Source organism: Hyaena hyaena, unplaced genomic scaffold, assembly GCF_003009895.1.
Source record: "Hyaena hyaena isolate Hyena2069 unplaced genomic scaffold, ASM300989v1 scaffold_20, whole genome shotgun sequence".
Lineage (NCBI taxonomy): Eukaryota > Metazoa > Chordata > Mammalia > Carnivora > Hyaenidae > Hyaena > Hyaena hyaena.
The window spans coordinates 5,721,806-5,739,930 of record NW_024080652.1 but is presented as its reverse complement, the minus strand read 5'-3'; positions in this window follow the sequence as shown (position 1 = coordinate 5,739,930).

Here is an 18,125-nt window from a genome sequence, read left to right as displayed (position 1 = left end):
GCCTCTTCACAAGATCTGGCCGTAAATCCTAGGTGAGGGGGGAAGCAATCTTTAGCAAATGAAAGGTTGCCAGATTTAGCAACTAAAGCACAAAATGCTCCATCCAAGCTGAGTTTCAGATAAACACCAAATAATTTGGTAGCATAAGTATATCCCAAGCAGTGTTTGGGATATACTTACACCATAAAATTATTTGTTGTTTGTCCAAAATTCTGATTTTACTGGGTGTCCTGTATTTAACTGTTAACCCTAAAAGTATGGTGTGCTGTGCCCCCAGGTGCCAAAAGCGAGACTGTAGCCCAGAGACACTCCCACCTCCAAAGCTGGCCCAGGCAAAGATTCTCTCTCCTCTGCAGTAAATCTACCAACAGTCTTCCCGTCATTCCTTCTTTCCATTCACAACATTCTGTGATGCGAGGGGCTTGGCTCATTCTCCCTGGTGAATTCCGCAGATCAAGTCCCCACCTGGACATTGTGGGGAGCCAAAGGTGCTGTTTCTGAAAGAGCCTGCTCTGTGTGAGGCCCTCCAGGCAGACCTCTGCATGTGAATTAAGTCCTCCATGATGCTGTGGCTCCCATTTGTCAGGCAAGGAAACAAGGCTCTGAGCGGGGAAGGGGCTCCCCTAAAAAGTGGCAGGGTAGGACTCGAACTCTGGCCCCCTGGATACACAGGTCTCATCTAGGGCCTCCCACAGAGAGTCACTAGATGTCTTGGCGGTGGTGGGTCAGGGTAGGAGGGGGACAGAGGGGACAAGGCAGAGGGGGTCAAGGTGTCAACCCTCTGGATAACACTCTGGATGTCCCCTGGGGTGGGCTGGTGACGGAGAGGGATCTGTGTTCATTTCCTGGGGCAAAGAGCCTCAAAACCAGGCAGCTTTAAACAAGAGAAATTTATCCTCTCCTGGTTCTGGAGGCCCGGTGTGCAAAATCAAAGTAACTGCAGGGCCGTGCTCTCTCTGCAGGCTCCAGGAGAGGACCTGTCCTCACCCCTGCCAGATCACGGTGGCACTCCTTGGCTCATAGCTGCATCCCTGCTTCTGTGACCACATCGCCTCTTCCTCTGTGTCTCTGTGTCTTCTCCTTATGAGGACACCAGTCACTGAATGCAGGACCCACCCAAATCCAGCACGACTTCATCTTAACTAATTACACAGCAAAGCCCCTGTAACTAAGGTCACACACTGAGGGGCCATGTGGACATGGATTTGGGGGGGAAGGTGTTCAACCCAGCACACTTAGTAGGTGTTTCCTGTCTCCCTCCTTCGCAAAGCGTGCTGGATGCCACACTGTGCTTTTTCATCCTGTCCCCAGCTGCTCCCGGTCAGTTCCTCTGCTCTCCCGACCTCTAACCCGGGTGTCCAGGATCCAGTGCCCCCTGTGGCACCTGGCTGATGTATGGCTTCATTTCGACCTCTGTGCCTCAGCTCCCACATTCTCCTCTCCAGCCCGACTCTTGGTCTCTGGACTCTGATGCATGTGCCCTCCGGATGCCTACAGACTCCTCCAAGTCCAGTGCCCATGCCAGCCACACCATGTCCCCAAGCCCGGTTCTCAGGGTCCGCACACAGCATCAGCACGCCCCGGGCTCTGGCCCAAACCTCATCCTCACAGCCAACCCGCGGGGAAACCCTGGTGGCTCTACCTTTGGAGTCAGTCTGGAAGCTAAGCCCTTCTCACCAACTCCACTGCCACTACCCTGGGCTCAGCCACCGCCATGTCTGTCCTGAGTTGCTAGACAGGCTCCTTGTTCTCCTTGCCTTCTCCCTGGGTCCCTGCAGCCTGTCCCTGCAGAGCCAAGGGGGTCCCTTTTCAAACCCAAGTTGGATAGTGTTCTCATCTGGAAATTCCAGCAGCTTCCTGATACTGGAATGAAATCCAAAGTCCTTAACCCAGGCGTGGAGGCCCCAGAAGCGGCAGCCCGGAGACCCTGCCTCACCACTTTCCCCCACTCCTGCCACGCAGGTCCTGCCTACCCCGTGTTCATCTGAGAACGGCTCACGCCAGGGGCTGTGCGCCTGCCTTCCCTCTGCCCGTGTACCCTGCCGGTTCTACTTCTCTGGAGAGCCCTGACTAGTGCAATTACGGTATACATTTTACTGTATATATAACTGTATAAAGATGATAGATAAATACAGTAAAACCTCAGATGGCAAGCCTTATTCTGTGAGTATTCTGCAAGACTAGCAAACATTTCTAATAAATTTTAACCTGATAAACAAGTGATGTCTTGCAATACGTGTAGTACGTGATACCAAATGTCACATGATCACAACTGAGCTCATGGTTCTTCTCTCTCTCTCTCTCTCCCTCTCTCACTGCAAGATTGTGGGTGATCGTCTCCCATGCTCAGATACTCGGTCACAGGCTGAGGTGTTTGGCAGAAATCAGTGATTTTTCAGAATGTTAGAAGGTGCCCACAACTGGCCCTGGCATATTTTTTGTCACTTCCAAGCATCTATGGACATTCCTTTGCTTTTCCATACAAGAGTGAGCTTAGGATGCTTTGCTTCATTCTAGGTCAGGCCATCTGCATATAGAGACCGTTTCCTCTGCTGCCTTTTTGCCAGTTCCGTTAAATGCAGTTAATGACAAGAGTTTATTAACACTGCACTGCAGTCAATATCCGTTAGTGATAGCGAATGTCGGTTGTCCTCTACAACAATAGATCTCCCTCACATCAGCCACAAAGGTTTCAAAGGTAAGTGTAGGTTAATTTGTTTCTTTGTCTTCATCTTTTGTATTTTCTTTATTATTTTGCATTATATTACAGTACTGTCCTCATTTTTACCTGAATATTTTTGGGTTGTGGAACGAATCATCTGAGTTTCCATTATTTCTTATGGGGAAATTCGCTTTGATATACAAGTGCTTTGGATTACAAGCATGTTTCTGGAATGAATTATGCTCCCAAACCAAGGTTTTACTATAGATAGATAGATAGATAGATAGATAGATAGACAGATACTGTATAGATCTGCATATATATAGTAATATCTATTTACTACAATATAAACTCTATGATAGCAGGAATTTCTCCTTATTTTATTTCTTGCTGCATCCTCAACATCTAAACAGTGCCTGGCACATACGTAGTAAGTGTCCCAGAATGTTAGCTGAAGTCATCACCGTCTTATTCAGCTCAGGCTGCCATGACAAAATGCCACTGACTGGGTGCGTACACAGCAGAAACTTAATTCTCATGGTTCTGAAGGTAAGAAGTCCAAGATCAAGGTGCCCAGCCAGGTGGGTTTTGTTCTGAGGCTTCTTTTCTTGGTTTGCAGACACCTGCCTTCTTCTCTCTCACGTGGCCGAGAGAGAGCTCTGGTGTCTGTTCTTCTTCTTATAAGACACCAACCTTAGTAGATTAGGGCCCCTTCCTTATGACCTCATTTAATTAAGGTTAAATTAAGGCTCCATCTGCGAATATGGCCGCCTTGCGGGTTAGGGCTTCAACACACGAATTTGGCGGCGAGGGGACAATGCGGGGGGGAAGCAATTCAGTCATAGTGATGGCCATCATACTAGGGAGCGTCTCTGACATCCACAGTGATCTTCTGGGAGTCAGATCTGGACTCCCACTTGCCTGCCGTGTGGCTTCTGGACACCCCATCCACTTTGGGGAAAGTGCTCATCTGAGACTTCTCCTCCCCGTACCAGTTTCCTAGCGCTGTGGTGACAAAGTGTCACCAACTGGGTGCTATAACCCCACAGACATTTGCTGTCTCCTAGTCCAGAGGACAGGAATCTGGAATCAAGTGGTGGGCAGGGTGGGCTCCATCTGGAGGCCCCAAGGTGGAGTCTGTTGCGTGGTTGTATCCTGGCTTCTGGTGGCTGCATAACGCTAACCTCTTCCTCTGCGTCCTCACGGCCTTCTCCTGTGTGTCAAATCTCTCCTTTTTCTTCGCAGGATACTGCTCATTGGATTTATGCCCAACCCTTAATCCAGGATGATTCCCTCTCCAGATCTGTACTTTGCTACGTACAAAAAGACCCCGCTTCCAAATAAGGTCATATTCACAGGTACCAAGGGTTAGGACTTGGCTGTGTCTTTTTGGGGAACACTACACAACTCCCTACCCTACCTAACCTCTCTTCCAACCCTCCTCTCCCCCTTGGGGTCTCTCAGCACTTGGTCCTCCCTCACGGGCACGGGCACATCCCTAATACACTTCTCACACGTGGATCATGTCTAAGCCCATGCTGGTGTTGCTTCTCAGAGGACCTGAACTAGCACACATATGCAGAGGAATTATATGTGTTGTTATGAAATTTGTTTTTATCTTGCTACCACACGTCTTGGCCATTTTTCCACATCCACGTGAGTACAGATGGATCAGACTGTTTTGAAGAGCTGCCTAATATTCCATCTTGGTTTACTCTCAGTGCCTGGGGGCGTCTGTGTACAGCTTCGGTGGTGGTTGCTCTGGTATTACAATACCCACCTGTAATTGATGGCAGTCTCCTCGTAGCGACATCTTGCCATTAGAAGTAACTTGCAAAGACCTTACTTTCATTTGGTCCCTCTACCTTCTCTACGTTTAGATGTCATCACCTTGCGTAGCAGATGGTGTTATAACTTTTGTGTCAACCATCAAATATGATTTCTGAACTCATGAGGAGAGGCATAGTCTACTGTGTGTTATCCATATGTCCGTCCTTTCTAGTGCTCCTCCTTCTTCAGGCTCCAAAATTCTTCCTTGAATTGTTCCCTTTCTGCCTGAGGCATGTCTCTCAGTCAGTCTTTCTGGGTAGGTCCGCTAATATCAGATTGTCTTACTTTTCCTGCATCTGAGATTGTCTTTATTTCCCCTTCATCCCCAAAGTCACCAGATACAGATTTCATGGTTTATCGGGGACCTTGCGATTCTTCCCTGTAGAAGGAAAGCTATGTCTTTGTTTTTGTATCTATCATGTCTCTGCTTAACGTGTTCTGTTACATTACATAGGTTACACGTGTTATGCTATGTAGTTTCCTCTGGCTTCTTGACCTTAAATGATATATCCTTGTAAGACTACTCCAGTAGTTCCCAGTTGTGACACTGGCTCTTCCGGGTCAGGACCCCAGTGTTCCTGCTGGGGACACAAAGGGCAGCAGAAATGTGCAAGTGTGTGCTGTGTTCCCTTGTCCACGGCACCCTGTTCTCCATGGGAAGGCTGCTCGTTTAGGGGGCAATGACTCTCAGGTGCCTTGGAACCAAAAACAAATTGGTCTAGAACAAAGAAAAACGAAGCCAGGGCAGACAGACCCCTTGTCCATCAACACGGACCCAGGAGCTCGCTCTAGGGGGGCAAGGGGACCCCTCGAACAGGGAGGAGCAAGTGTGATGAGCAAGCTGATTGCAGCTGGAGGGGACAGAGCTGGGGCCTGACTCAGAGCTGCGCCCCCCTCCCAGAGCTGCTGTCCCGACCCCATGGCACACAGCTGCTGGGAGCATACATTGCCATCGTCCAAAAAGCGTCTGCTGCCATTGGTGTCAGGATCGTCGGAGGTTGTAAACAATGTGGAGTCCTGGGGCCTTACAGATCCCCCCTCCCCAAATCAGAGTCTCTAGGGGCCTGGCCCGTGAACCTGCATGTTAGAGCTGTCGTGTGCTGGACCTTGGTAATAACTGGATCTTAGCCTGGAGGCTTCATGGTGTGAGAGATGGAACAGTGGACACTAAATGGTTCCCACGAGGGCAGTTCAGAGTCACTGACAAGGAACTGATCAGGACACACGTGTAGATGGTTCTCCTATGGAGTAAGGATGGCAGCCCCTGGCCTGTCCTTCCCTGCTCACACCATATGGTCCAGAAGAGTCTTTTTTTTTTTTTTTAATGTTTATTTATTTTTGAGAGAGAGACAGGGAGACAGAGCGCAACAGGGGAAGGGCAGAGAGAGAGAGAGAGAGAGACAGAATCCGAAGCAGGCTCCAGGCTCTGAGCTGTCAGCACAGAGCTCGATACAGGGCTCGAACCCATGAACCATGAGATCATGACCTGAGCTGAAGTTGGATGCTCAACCGAGCCGCCCAGGAGTCCCTGGAAGAATCTTTCCTCATAGCTCTCTCAGAAGAGCCCGGTGGCCCCTGCACATCTCCCCACAGCCAGATCTGGGTCACATGCCCATTCCGGAGCCAGTCCCTCTAGCCTGAGTTACTGAATTGAAGTCGGGTATAATGGTCTGTGAGAACAGCCATAACAAAGTGCCACAGACTTGGTGGCTTAAACAGCAAAAATGTATTTTCCCCAATTTCTGGAGGCTGGAAGTACAACATTAAGGTATTGGCGGGGGTGGGGGGGGTGGGGGGGGTGGGGGGGTGGGGTTCCTTCTGAGGCCTGTCTCCTTGGTTAGTAGATGGTCACCTTCTCCCTGAGTCTTTGTATGGTCGTCACTCTGTGCATATCCATGTCCTAATCTCCTCTTCTAAAAACACTGGTCCTGGGGGCGCCTGGGTAGCTCAGTCGGTTAAACATCCGACGTCAGCTCAGGTCATGATCTCACGGTTCATGGGTTCGGGCCCCACGTCAGGCTCTGTGCTGACAGCTCAGGGCCTGGAGCCTGTTTCAGATTCTGTGTCTCCCTCTTTCCCTGACCCTCCCCTGCTCATGCTGTCTCTCTCTCAGAAATAAAACATTTAAAAATTTTTTAAAAAAAGAGGAGGGTCACCCTGATTGGTTCAGAATAGCCAGGTCCCACCCCTGGAGATGGGTGTGGGCTCAGTGTCCCCAGACACAGGGGAGAAGTGGGTGTGAACAATGTTGGGGACCAGAGTATCCAGGACAGATTCCACTAATGGTGATGTGAATCCTGGTGGAAAGTCAGGTGTGGTCAGGGACACTTCCTGGAGGAGAGGGAAATAGGAGGGCCTGAGGATGGGCAGAGTGTAAAGAGAGAAGAAAGGGTGTCCCCATGAGGCCACAACCTGAGCAATGTCCAACACTGTGACCTCCCCCAGGGCCTAGAATACAGCAGGTGCCTCATAATAGCATAGCTGACAGGTATACCCCCATTAGCAGGAGGAAGATCCAGATACCCTTGCTTTCTTCCTGTTGAGTCAAGTTGTTTCCCCACTTTCTAAAAAATGTTTATTTTTGAGAGGGAAGGGGGAAGGGGCAGAGAGTGAGGGGGACAGAGGATCCAAAGCAGGCTCTGTGCTGACAGCAGCGAGCCTGATGCGGGGCTCGAACTCATGAACCGTGAGATCATGACCTGACCCGAAGTTGGATGCTCAACTGACTGAGCCGCCCAGGGGCCCCATGTTGCTTCCCATGCCCCCCGCCCCCATAGGATAGCCTTGAAACTCAGCTGCACTCAAAGGAAAGATGTTAAAATTTCCCTGTTAATGCCGGAGATGTGATTTACATTCCAGTTGGGCTGGTGTCTGTCTCCTTTTTTCTTCCTTTGCTTCCTGGCTAATTGGAATTTAATATTTGGTACCTTGCCATTTGTCTGGTGGTGATTATGAATCCAGAGTGGTCTAGGACAGAGAAGATGGAAACAGAGGACAATGGAAAAGGCTCTCTTGTGATTGGAAAGCACCGTGGCATACGGCTGGATCCCTAGTTCTCAGCCTGGTATTTTTCCTGCATTCCCTTCTCCAACCTAAGTCACTGTAAGTGCTGGGTTTGTGTCCTGCATAACAACTGTATTGCCTCCCGTACATGAGATGCTGGCCCTGGGTGAGCCCTTTCCCCGGGGTGGTACCTACCTCCAAGATGGCCCCTCGTGACCTCTGCCTCCTGAACACATAGCCTTGAGTAGACCCCCATCTGCCCATGTATCACATCAGGGCTCTGTGCACTCTCTAGAACACAGCAGAAGTGGTGGCATGTCACTCCCAGGATTAGGTTACAGCAGATACCACTGCTGTTAGGTCTGCCTCATCGTGAGCAGCCCTTTCGAGGGGCCCATGTTGTGAGGAACTGGGGTCTCCCAACAGCCATCTTGGAAGCGGCCCCTCCCGCCCAGTCAAGTCTTCAGAGACCACAGTCCCAGCCAGCGCCTCAATCACAACCCTCAAGATCCTGAGCCAGAACCACCCAGCTAAGCCACTCCCGGATTCCCCACCCACAGAAACGGTGAGACAATGTCTGCTGGCTTCAGACCTTGCACTTTGGGGAAATTCGTTACATGGTAACAGATAACTGATACACGCATCTTAGCTCCTTCAATCCTTGGAATGACCCTGTGCCGTGCGTTGTTTTTCCTCCATCAGCCAGGCAGGAAACTGCAGCTCGGAGACATGGAGTCACCGGCCCCAAGGCACCCAGGGGAGAGGTTGTGCAGAGAAACTTGAGTGTTTGTTTCTATTAGAACAAGACCTCTGGGCTCCCATCTGCTGACAGCCACACTTTCCTACTTAGAAAGCATGTCTTCATCCAAAGGCTTTACTCCTCCAAATAAGCCTGGGAGGGCTAATTGCCCTTCTTTTATAGATGAACAAACTAAGGACTCAGAGAACCCTGATTTTCCCAGACACACAGCCGGGATGGAGGGTGCCCGATCAGAACTCAGGCCCCAGTCCCCTGGGGTTACTGGAAGCTGGGTCCCCGCTGCCCAGAGGAGGCACCTCTTCAGAGCAGAAATCACCCCTGGGTGTCCCCATAAGGGGTCCTGCGTGGCCTCAAGCTCTTCTTCCCCCACCCAGGGCTGTGGGGCCCTGGTGCGACCCCAGAGCCCCTCCTCCACCGTTCTCAACCCCTCCACCAGCAAAGGGCTTGTAGCCTGAAGTGATGTGAACACTGTCACCTGCAGGACTGAGGGTTCGAGAAGCAGCTGTTTACTCTGGGTCTTGAATTTTAAAGAGGTTTAAAGTCCAACTTGGACTCTTAGCTCCCGGGATGCCTGTAACCATGGTAGCACCTTGCTGAGCAATAGCAAATATTTGCTGAAGGAGAGAGAAAGAGCCAGGTAGGAAGGAGAAGAGCCCTGAGGATATGGCAACGAGGCTTTGCTGTGGGTGCCTGCAGCTGGCTGGGGGCTGAGCCCAGGTCCTGGGGGCACTCAGATGCCTCTAGCAGTATGCCAGGGTACTCATGCCCACCTCATGCCCCCATTCCCTGAATCTCTGCCTGAAATATGCCCTTAAGACAGCATGTCCAAGGCCAGATCCTGGGTGGGCCTCCTCTGTGTCAGTAAGCCCCTTCCTTTGCTTGAGTGTCAGTTTGCTCATCTGTGAAATGGGAACAACATACATGCCTGCCTTTTCAGGGATGTCACGTGCCCCCTGGAACATCCTCACGAGGGCTTGTTGTAAAGATTCCCCTGGCTGCGTTCTAGGACAAAGGGATGTCAAGATCTCCCGGCCACATTCCAGATAGCCCACACAGCAAGTGCAGCGGAGCCCAGAACCCAGCCACCCAGCCTTTCTGTCATCTCAGGGCACGAGGCCCTCTCTGACCAACTGTCACCAGCTGAGTGGCCGTGAATGATGGCGGCAGTGTGCTGCCCTGTGGACGTGCTCAGGGCTTAGCCACATTCTGGGTCAGGGCTTGGGGTGTGCCCTGTGTGTGGACAGTTTCTGCCAAGTATGTCTCAGCAGAGAGAGGCAGGGAAGTGGAGCCCGTGGCCCTGCACTGCCCGGGAGGGGCTCGATGCTTCTGCAGAAGCCTGAGGAAAGGACCCAGGGCTCTCCCTGCAGGCCACCCCCATCACCTCGGGTTGCAGGTTAACGGGTCCAGGTCCATACCTTGATTTGTAAGTAAGCCAAAAGCTGCATCTATCTTTAAATTACATCCTAGGGAATAAAAAAGATTACATCCTATTACTAAGAGAATAATGTGTGTAGACCACACATGCAGAGTATACTACTAAGAGGTCTGAGATCAAGTCTTGGCTCTTTCGGAAGTCTGGGGCCTCAGTTTCCCCACACGTAAACAGGGGCCCTACCCTTGCCCAGCTGGGAATGCGTTGATTGTTCTCAGGAGATACTGTTCCCAAAGTCTCCTTGCAGGATCTACACTCTGCCTCCTCTCTCTGCCGGAACACAAATATATGTATTTATTCCTGTTTTCCTCTTTCTTGCACCAGAGACTCTTAAAATAGAACAGGAGGTGGGGCTGTAAGGAGAAATCCCAGGCAGAAGTTCCTCTCTGAGGGCCGAGCTGGGTAGGGATACCTGAGCTCACCCCTCCCCCTACCCCACACACAGCGCAGACAAGGCCCGGGGGCCGGACAGTGTCATCCTGTCCCGGGTACAGACTCGGCCAGCCGCACCTGGATTCCTCCGCTCTGCCAGAGGCCCCGCTTCTAACACGCTACTTGGGAACCTGTTGAAATGCTGCCCTGGGCGACAATGTAGACGGTGTCTGCAGCAGCCTAGTCAGTGGCCCTGGTCCTGGGGGGCTCCCTGCAGGGAAGGGCATGGGTGTGGCCATATCTCCCAGGGACACTGGCCAGCTCACACAGGCTGGGGCTGCTGGGCCTCACGGAGCACCCCTGGAGCACGTGCCCAAAGGAAGGCCATCAGAGGGCTCCTAGTCAGGCCCGCCACTCTCCCGGGGCAGACAACTCAGTTATTCCACCGTCCCTGGACAGAGGGGCAGACAGACAGACCACACTCCTCCCCCGGACTACTGAGGACTTGTGGGGCAGGGCTCCTGTGAGCCAGGCCCAGAATTGACAGCGATGTTAAAATAAAGAGACAAGGCCATTAAAACAATTATTATAAGTGTTCGTTCAATATGTTTAAAATTTTCTTCTGGGGTGCCTGAGTGGCTCAGTCAGTTAAGGGTTGTTCAGACTCTTGATTTCGGCTCAGGTCATGAACTCACGGTTCACGAGTTTGAGTCCCGAGAAGGGCTCTGTGCTGACAGCACAGAATCTGCTTATGATTCTCTGTCTCCCTCTCTCTGCCACTCCCCTGCTCTCATGTGTGTGCACGTGCGCACGCGTGCACATACATACACACACACACAAAGCGTGCACTCTCTCTCTCAAAAATAAACTTAGGGGCGCCTGGGTGGCTTAGTCGGTTAAGCGTCCGACTTTCGCTTAGGTCATGATCTCTCGGTTTGTGGGTTTGAGCCCCGCGTCGGGCTCTGTGCTGACTGCCAGCTCAGAGCCTGGAGCCTATTTCAGAGTCTGTGTCTCCCTCTCTCTCTGACCCTCCCCAGCTCATGCTGTCTCTCTCTCTCTCACCTAGAAATAAATAAAAATATTAAAAAAATAAATAAATAAAAAAAATAAACTTAAAAAAATTTCTGCTTTATACAACCAAAAAGTTATGAAATAATAAAATAAATATATATATACACATTAGTTTCTGACCCCAGTTCCTGAAATTGAGCTCCTAAATATTTTGTCAACTTTCTGGGTGATAGAGCATCTTTTATTTTAATGAGGCAATTCTTGGTGGGCTCCTGGATGGGACTGGTCATAGAAAGACCAAGCCATGATTAGATGCTTGGAAATTGCATCCCTCTATCCTGGAGAGGGGAGATGGGCTGGAAATGGAGTTAGTAGTCATGCCTATGTGATGAGAAAAAAATCCCCAAAGTGTGAGGTTTGGAGGGCTTCTGGGTCAGTGAACACATCCATGTGTTGGGAAGGTCGTTGATCCCAACCCAGTGGGACAGAAACTGAACTTGGGATCTTCCCCTGAACTTGGGATTCTTCCTCTTTGTATCTCTTCATCTGGTAGTTCACCTGTTATCCTTTACTATATCCCTTATAATAAACCAATAAACGTAAGTATTTTCCTGCATTCTGGGAGCCATTCTGGCAAATTACCAAACCCAAGAAGCAGGTCATGGGAGCCCAATTCACAGCCAGGCGGCCATAAGTACAGTTGACAATGTGGGATGTGTGACTGGTGTGTGTTCTAGGCCTGTCTCCTTGCTTCTGGTAGCTTCGGGTGTTCCCTGGCTTACTCACGGCCTTCTCTCTGTGTCCTCACATTGTCTTTCTCCTATACTTGTCTGTCTCTGAACCCAAATTTCCTCTTTTCATAAGGATACCAGACATATTGATTAGGGCTCATCCCAATGATGTCATTTCAACTCCATCATCTGCAAAGACCCTATTTCCAGATCAGGTCACACTCACAAATCGTGGGGATTAGGGCTTCGACATCTTTTGGCGGGAGAGACACAGTTCCAACCATAACATTTGGTTAAATGTGAAGATGTTCCTATCTTTCAGCCTAGCCGTTGCACTCCTAGGCATTAGCCCTGGAGAAAATTCTTGCAGGTTGCACTAGTAGATATCTGCCATCCAAAAAGGTTCACCAACTAAAGAACAAATAAGTGAATGTGATATGGGCATTCAAGAAAGACTACACAGATCTGTGCAGAAAAGGTCTGTGTGGTCAAAACTCTCATCTCCTTCAAATCTTTGCTCAAACATCATCTTCTCAATAAAGCCTACTCTATTGACCTAACTTTTTAAAAATGTTTACTTATTTTTGGGGGAGGCAGAGAAGAGAGAGAGGGAGAGAGAGAGAATCCCAAGCATGCTCCATGCTGTCAGTGCAGAGCCCAATGCAGGGCTCAAACCCACGAACCGTTAGACCATGACTTAAGCCAAAATCAAGAGTCAGATGCTTAACCAACTGAGCCACCCAGGTGCCCCCCATCAACCTACCTTGCTGGGAAATCCCCACAACCACACTCCTATTCACCCTACTCCATTCTTCCCATCCTTTCCCCAGAGCACTCACCGACTTCTAACAAATTATATAATTTGCTCACGCATGCGTCTAGGAGCTACTGTTAATTTCCTCCCCCTAGAATGTTAGATCCGCAAGGGCAGAATTTTTTTCTCTTTCACTCACTGGCATCCCCCAAGTGTCTAGAATAGTATTCAGCACGAGGTAGGCCCTGAACAAATACTCCTTAAACCGAGTGGTTGATACACTAATGTTCACTTAGGATTATTTTTAAACTGAGCACATGTATTACACCTAGTCTGTTGTATGCAGGATGTCTCAAAATAGTCTTGGAAGAAAATAGACACGGTATTTCTTGCAAGACCTGAATTTTGAGCGGAGATATAGACCCTTCATGATCTATGCCATTCCCCTGAGCACAGAAAGCCAGGATACGACTGAATTATTCCCTCAGGAAGTGCTCTCTGGTGCATGATGATGAGTGACAAGGAAATGTGAATCTATCCAGAAGCTGCAGTCTTCTGTGTTTTATTTCTGCTTGAACAGGGTTTTAAAATGTGCTTGTGAATATTTGCACTGACAACTGCAGAGAGCAGGACTGCTTTGTAGAGAGAAGTAAAAAACCACCTGGTAAATTTGTGCTGTGCTTCCCTGAGAAAACAATAGGAAGCCAGCAGCCTGTCAAGGCCAAAGTCCCGTAACCAAACACACGGAATTCTGGACTTGACAAGCTTCCCTATCCTATTGAAATCCCTAGTAACACTCAAGTGGCTTCTGTGTGACTGCCCAAAGCCAACTCCAGGCAGAGTCAACTGGCTGTTCTGTGAACCATTGAGGTTAAGGTCAATGGTTGGGTTGGTTCAGTTTGCCGCTGAATGTGGAGCAAGGGGTCATTAAGGAACAAGTCCCTATGGAAAATGCCCATCCCCCAGCACTGGCCATCTATAGGCTTTCAGAGACAATGATTTGCTTACTTGGCTTAATCGGTTTAATTGTGTCTCATAACAGACTGGGAGAGGAGGTCCAACTTTCTGAATACTGCTCAAAACCGGATCCATAATTGCATGTTGAATTAGACTGGCTTGTGCATGATTATGGCTCCCTGCATAGAGCAGCCAGCCTGTCGTCCACTGAAGGATGAGCTCAAATGTTTTTTTGCATTTACTCACAAAAAATGCACAGGCTGGGCAATCACACTGGCAGGAGCCATGTTTTTAACTCCAATTTTAATCTCCACACCGGACCTCTTGCAAAATCCAATTGCCCACTGGACAGCTCCACTGAAATGTGTCGTAGGCGTCTCAAATCTATGTTCAAAACCAGAACTCTTGACTCTCCTCCCTCCCAAACCTGCATTTGTGCCCTCTCCCAGCTCCCCATCTCAAGAAATGGCATTGACCACCTTTTCAGGTCTAAAACCTCACTTTTTTCTTTTTAAAAGTTAGACCTAATTTGCATGCCATAAAATTCACCCTTAAAGTGTATAATTCAGTAGATATTAAAATATTCTGATGTTTGCAACCATCACTACAATCAATTTGGGAACTTTTTTTTACGTTCGTTTATTTACTTTAAGAGAGAGCACCCACGCGCACAAGTGGGAGAGGGGCAGAGAGGGAGGGAGAGAGAATCCCAAACAGGCTCCACGCTGTCTGTGCAGAGCCCAGTGCGGGGCTAGAACTCAAGAGCTGTGAGATCATGACCTTGAGCCAAAATCAGACTTTCAGCTGACAGAGACATTTGGACACCCCAATTTGGGAACATTTTTATCACCCTAGAAAGAAACTCTGTACCCATTAGCAGTCACTTCCCAATTCCCTCTGTTGTCACACCTACGCCCATCCCCCATCAACCACTAATCTACTTTCTGTCTCTATAGATTTGCCTGGTCTGGACATTTTATATAAGTGAGATAAGATGTGGTCCTTTGTTAATGGCTTCTTTCACTTATAGCATAGTGTTTTCAAGATTTATCCATATTACAGTGTATATCACTGTATCATTCCTTTGTATTGAAGAATAGTACTCCATTGTATGTATGTATCACAATTTTTTAATCCAGATAGGTATTTGGGTTGTTTAGTTTTGGCTATTATGAATAACACTGTGGTGAACATTTGTGTACTCATTTTGTGTGGGAATATGCTATCAACTCTCTTGGGTATATAGTTAGGAGTGGAACTGTTAGGAGCAAAGGTGGCTGCACCATTTAAATTCCCACCAGCAAAGTACAAAGGTTCCAGCTTCTCCACATTTTCACCAACATTTGTTATTTACTTATTTTTAAATTACAGCTGTCCCTAGCAGATGTAACATGGTATCTCACTGTGGCATTAATTTGCATTTCCCTGATGACTGATGATATTGAGTATTTTTGCATGTGCTATTGGTCGTTTGTATATCTTGTTTGGAGCACGACCTAGTCAAATCCTTTGCCCATTTTTATAGTATTATTTGTCCATTTTTGTTATAGAGTTGTTAAAGGTTCTTTACATATTCTGGATACTAGGCTTTTTAATATCAGTTCTACAACTGCAAATATTTTCTATCATTCTCTGGGTAGTCTTTTCATATTAACAGTGTTCTCTGAAACAAAAAATGTTACTTTTGATGAAATTCAGTTTATCAATTTTTTCTTTGGTTGCTTGTGTTTTTGGTATTATATCTAAGAAATCAGTACCTAATCCAAGGTCACAAATACTTATACCTACGCTTTCTTCTGTGAGTTTATAGTTCTACTTTTTAAATTTAGGCCTTTCATCTATTTTGGATTAATTTTTATATTATGGTGTGAGGCAGAAATCCACCTTCATTTTTTCCTCAGGTGGATATCTAGCATTTGTCAAAAATCAATTGACCATAAATGTATAGGTTTATTTCTGGACTCTGGAACTATTCCACTAATCTATACATCTGTCCCTAAGCCAGGATACAGTCTTGTTACCATATCTTTGTAGTCAGTTTTGCAATCAAGTAGGAGTCTCTCAACTTTTATTCTTTCTTTTCAAGATTGTTTTGGCTATTCTGGGTCTCTTACATTTTTTTTAATGTTTGTTTTTGAGAGAGAGAGAGCGAGCATGAGTGGGGGCAGGGAGAGGAGACACAGAATCAGGAGGCTCCAGGCTCCAAGTTGTCAGCACAGAGCCCAACACAGGGCTCAAATTCATGAACCTCGAGATCATGACTTGAGCCGAAGTCAGACGCTTAACTGACTGAGCCACACAGGTGCCCAGGGCCCTTGCATTTTGATACCAGTTTTGGGATTGGCCTGCCAATTTCTGGACAGAGTCAGGTTGGTTTTTTTTTTTTTTTAATGTTTTATTTATTTCTAGGAGAGAGAAAGAGAGACAGCGCGAGCAGGGGAGGGTCAGAGAGAGAGGGAGTCACAGACTGAAACAGGCTCCAGGCTCCGAGCTGGCAGTCAGCACAGAGCCCGACGCGGGGCTCGAACCCACGAACCGAGAGATCATGACCCAAGCGAAAGTCGGACGCTCAACCGACTAAGCCACCCAGGCGCCCCTCAGGTTGGTTTTTAATAGGGATGGTGTTAAATCTGCAGATTCATTTGGGGGGTACTGTCATGGTAAGTAAATCCTTTGACTCCATTTTTTGATGTTTGTCTTTCCCTCCCTCTTCCTCTCTGCCCCACACCTGGGCAAGCTGATGAGAGAGCCCAGGTGCCCTCTCCCATGATGCAGGACCTCACCCATATAGAGACCTCACATATACATATAGAGACCTCACCCCAGTCCCACCCTCTAACCATTGTAAAAACCCCAAGCCAGTGTCCTTTCCCTGTCCTCCAGCCAACTACACACCAGCTTGGGAGTCACAGCTATGGATTTAACTGACCTGCATCAGAAGTTTAGATAATTGGCATTTTAGACAGGAATGTGGGGTAGGGGCTCTCCCTAAAGTGGCCCTGGGTCATATGCCTTGGCCCACACTTGTCTGTGTGGCGCAGATTGAATCCTGTATCTTGATTCAATTCTAGCAGATCATTGCCCTGCCTCCCACCACACACACACACACACACACACACACACACTGCAAAACCCTGAAACGTTGGTTAAATTCCTAAAAATTTTTTGGTAAACGGAAGGCCACCCCATCTCAGACATTGCCAAAAAAGAGCTATTGTCCCTCTGAGTATCCACAACATTAAAACAAGCCTAACCTCTTCTAGGACTTTCTTGGGTTCCGGAAGCAGTGCATTCTGCATTTACAAATTTTATTAGGCTCACTTGCACTATTACTTGCAAATTGCCCAGCTAGAGTGGGGCCCCCACAATAAAGTCTCTAGAATCTGTGCAAACTGCAATGCAGCAGGTTCCCAACAGTGCCCTGGAGGGTCCTTCACTGAAGAGGCTTCGGCAATCCTTCTCCTGCCTCCCAGAGCCTGTGGACCGCTCTGAGTTACTCATGGGCTTCTGTAATACAAGAGATTCCTTGGCCTCATGCTGCATGCCATTAGAGCAGCAATTGCTGGTTGCATACTATGTGATCCTGGAAGTAGTCACTATCACAGGCCCTGGCCTGAGACCTCCCATGCCCAGCAGTCCATATGTCTTGGGTCATGAAAGCCAACATCCCAGCAATAAGCTCAGCATGGCCACCAAGGCCTTTTTGCTACATAACAGAGCTATCCCTGTACCCTCTGGCATAGCCCTTCTACAGCAGAGGGTGGCCTTCCTTGTCCTCAGTCCCTGGCAGATGCCTTGAAGCTGGAGGTGGCCACCCCTCTCCCAGACCCCCTGGTTATCTGAGGAGCCTTGCCAACAGCTAAGGAGAAGCAGAGAGTCCTCACACTTTGCGGATGGCATTGCCACCATGACACCTGCTAGTGTCCCTCGGAAAGTTAGTGTTTTTTATCCCTTACCCAGGATGTCCCTGAAGGATAGCAGGACCCAAGGGTCAGCACAACTGGCCAAACTTCAGAGAGTCATCTTAGGATGAGAGGCCCTGGCCAACAATTGACCCATCTGTACACTGTTAGATTCTTGAGCCAGGTTGCCCCCTTGGGGGTAAAGACCTCTGGGAATGTCCTGTCCCACAGACACCCAAAATATAATTTAAGATCACATGTATCTCTCTACTTATGAAAGCCACAACAAAAGACCTCATCAAGATACTGCTCTCCTTCAGAGTTCTAGATATTATGGGTAATGGTCAAGCTACTCACTGTACCTCACAAAATACACAACTCTGGGCCCCCGAACAGGCATTTCACAAGACTCTTACCTCCAGAATTCTTTTTTTTTTTTTTTAACAACGTTTATTTATTTTTGAGAGACAGAGCATGAGCAGGGGAGGGGCAGAGAGAGAGGGAGACACAGAATCTGAAGCAGGCTCCAGGCTCCGAGCTGTCAGCATAGAGCCCAATGCGGGGCTCGAACGCCCTGAGATCATGATCTGAGCTGAAGTTGGATGCTCAACCAACTGAGCCACCTAGGTGCCCCTCTTACCTGCAGAATTCTTACCAGCCCGAAGCTACAGACCTCATAATGACTTACACAAGTTCAAATCTAATTAAATG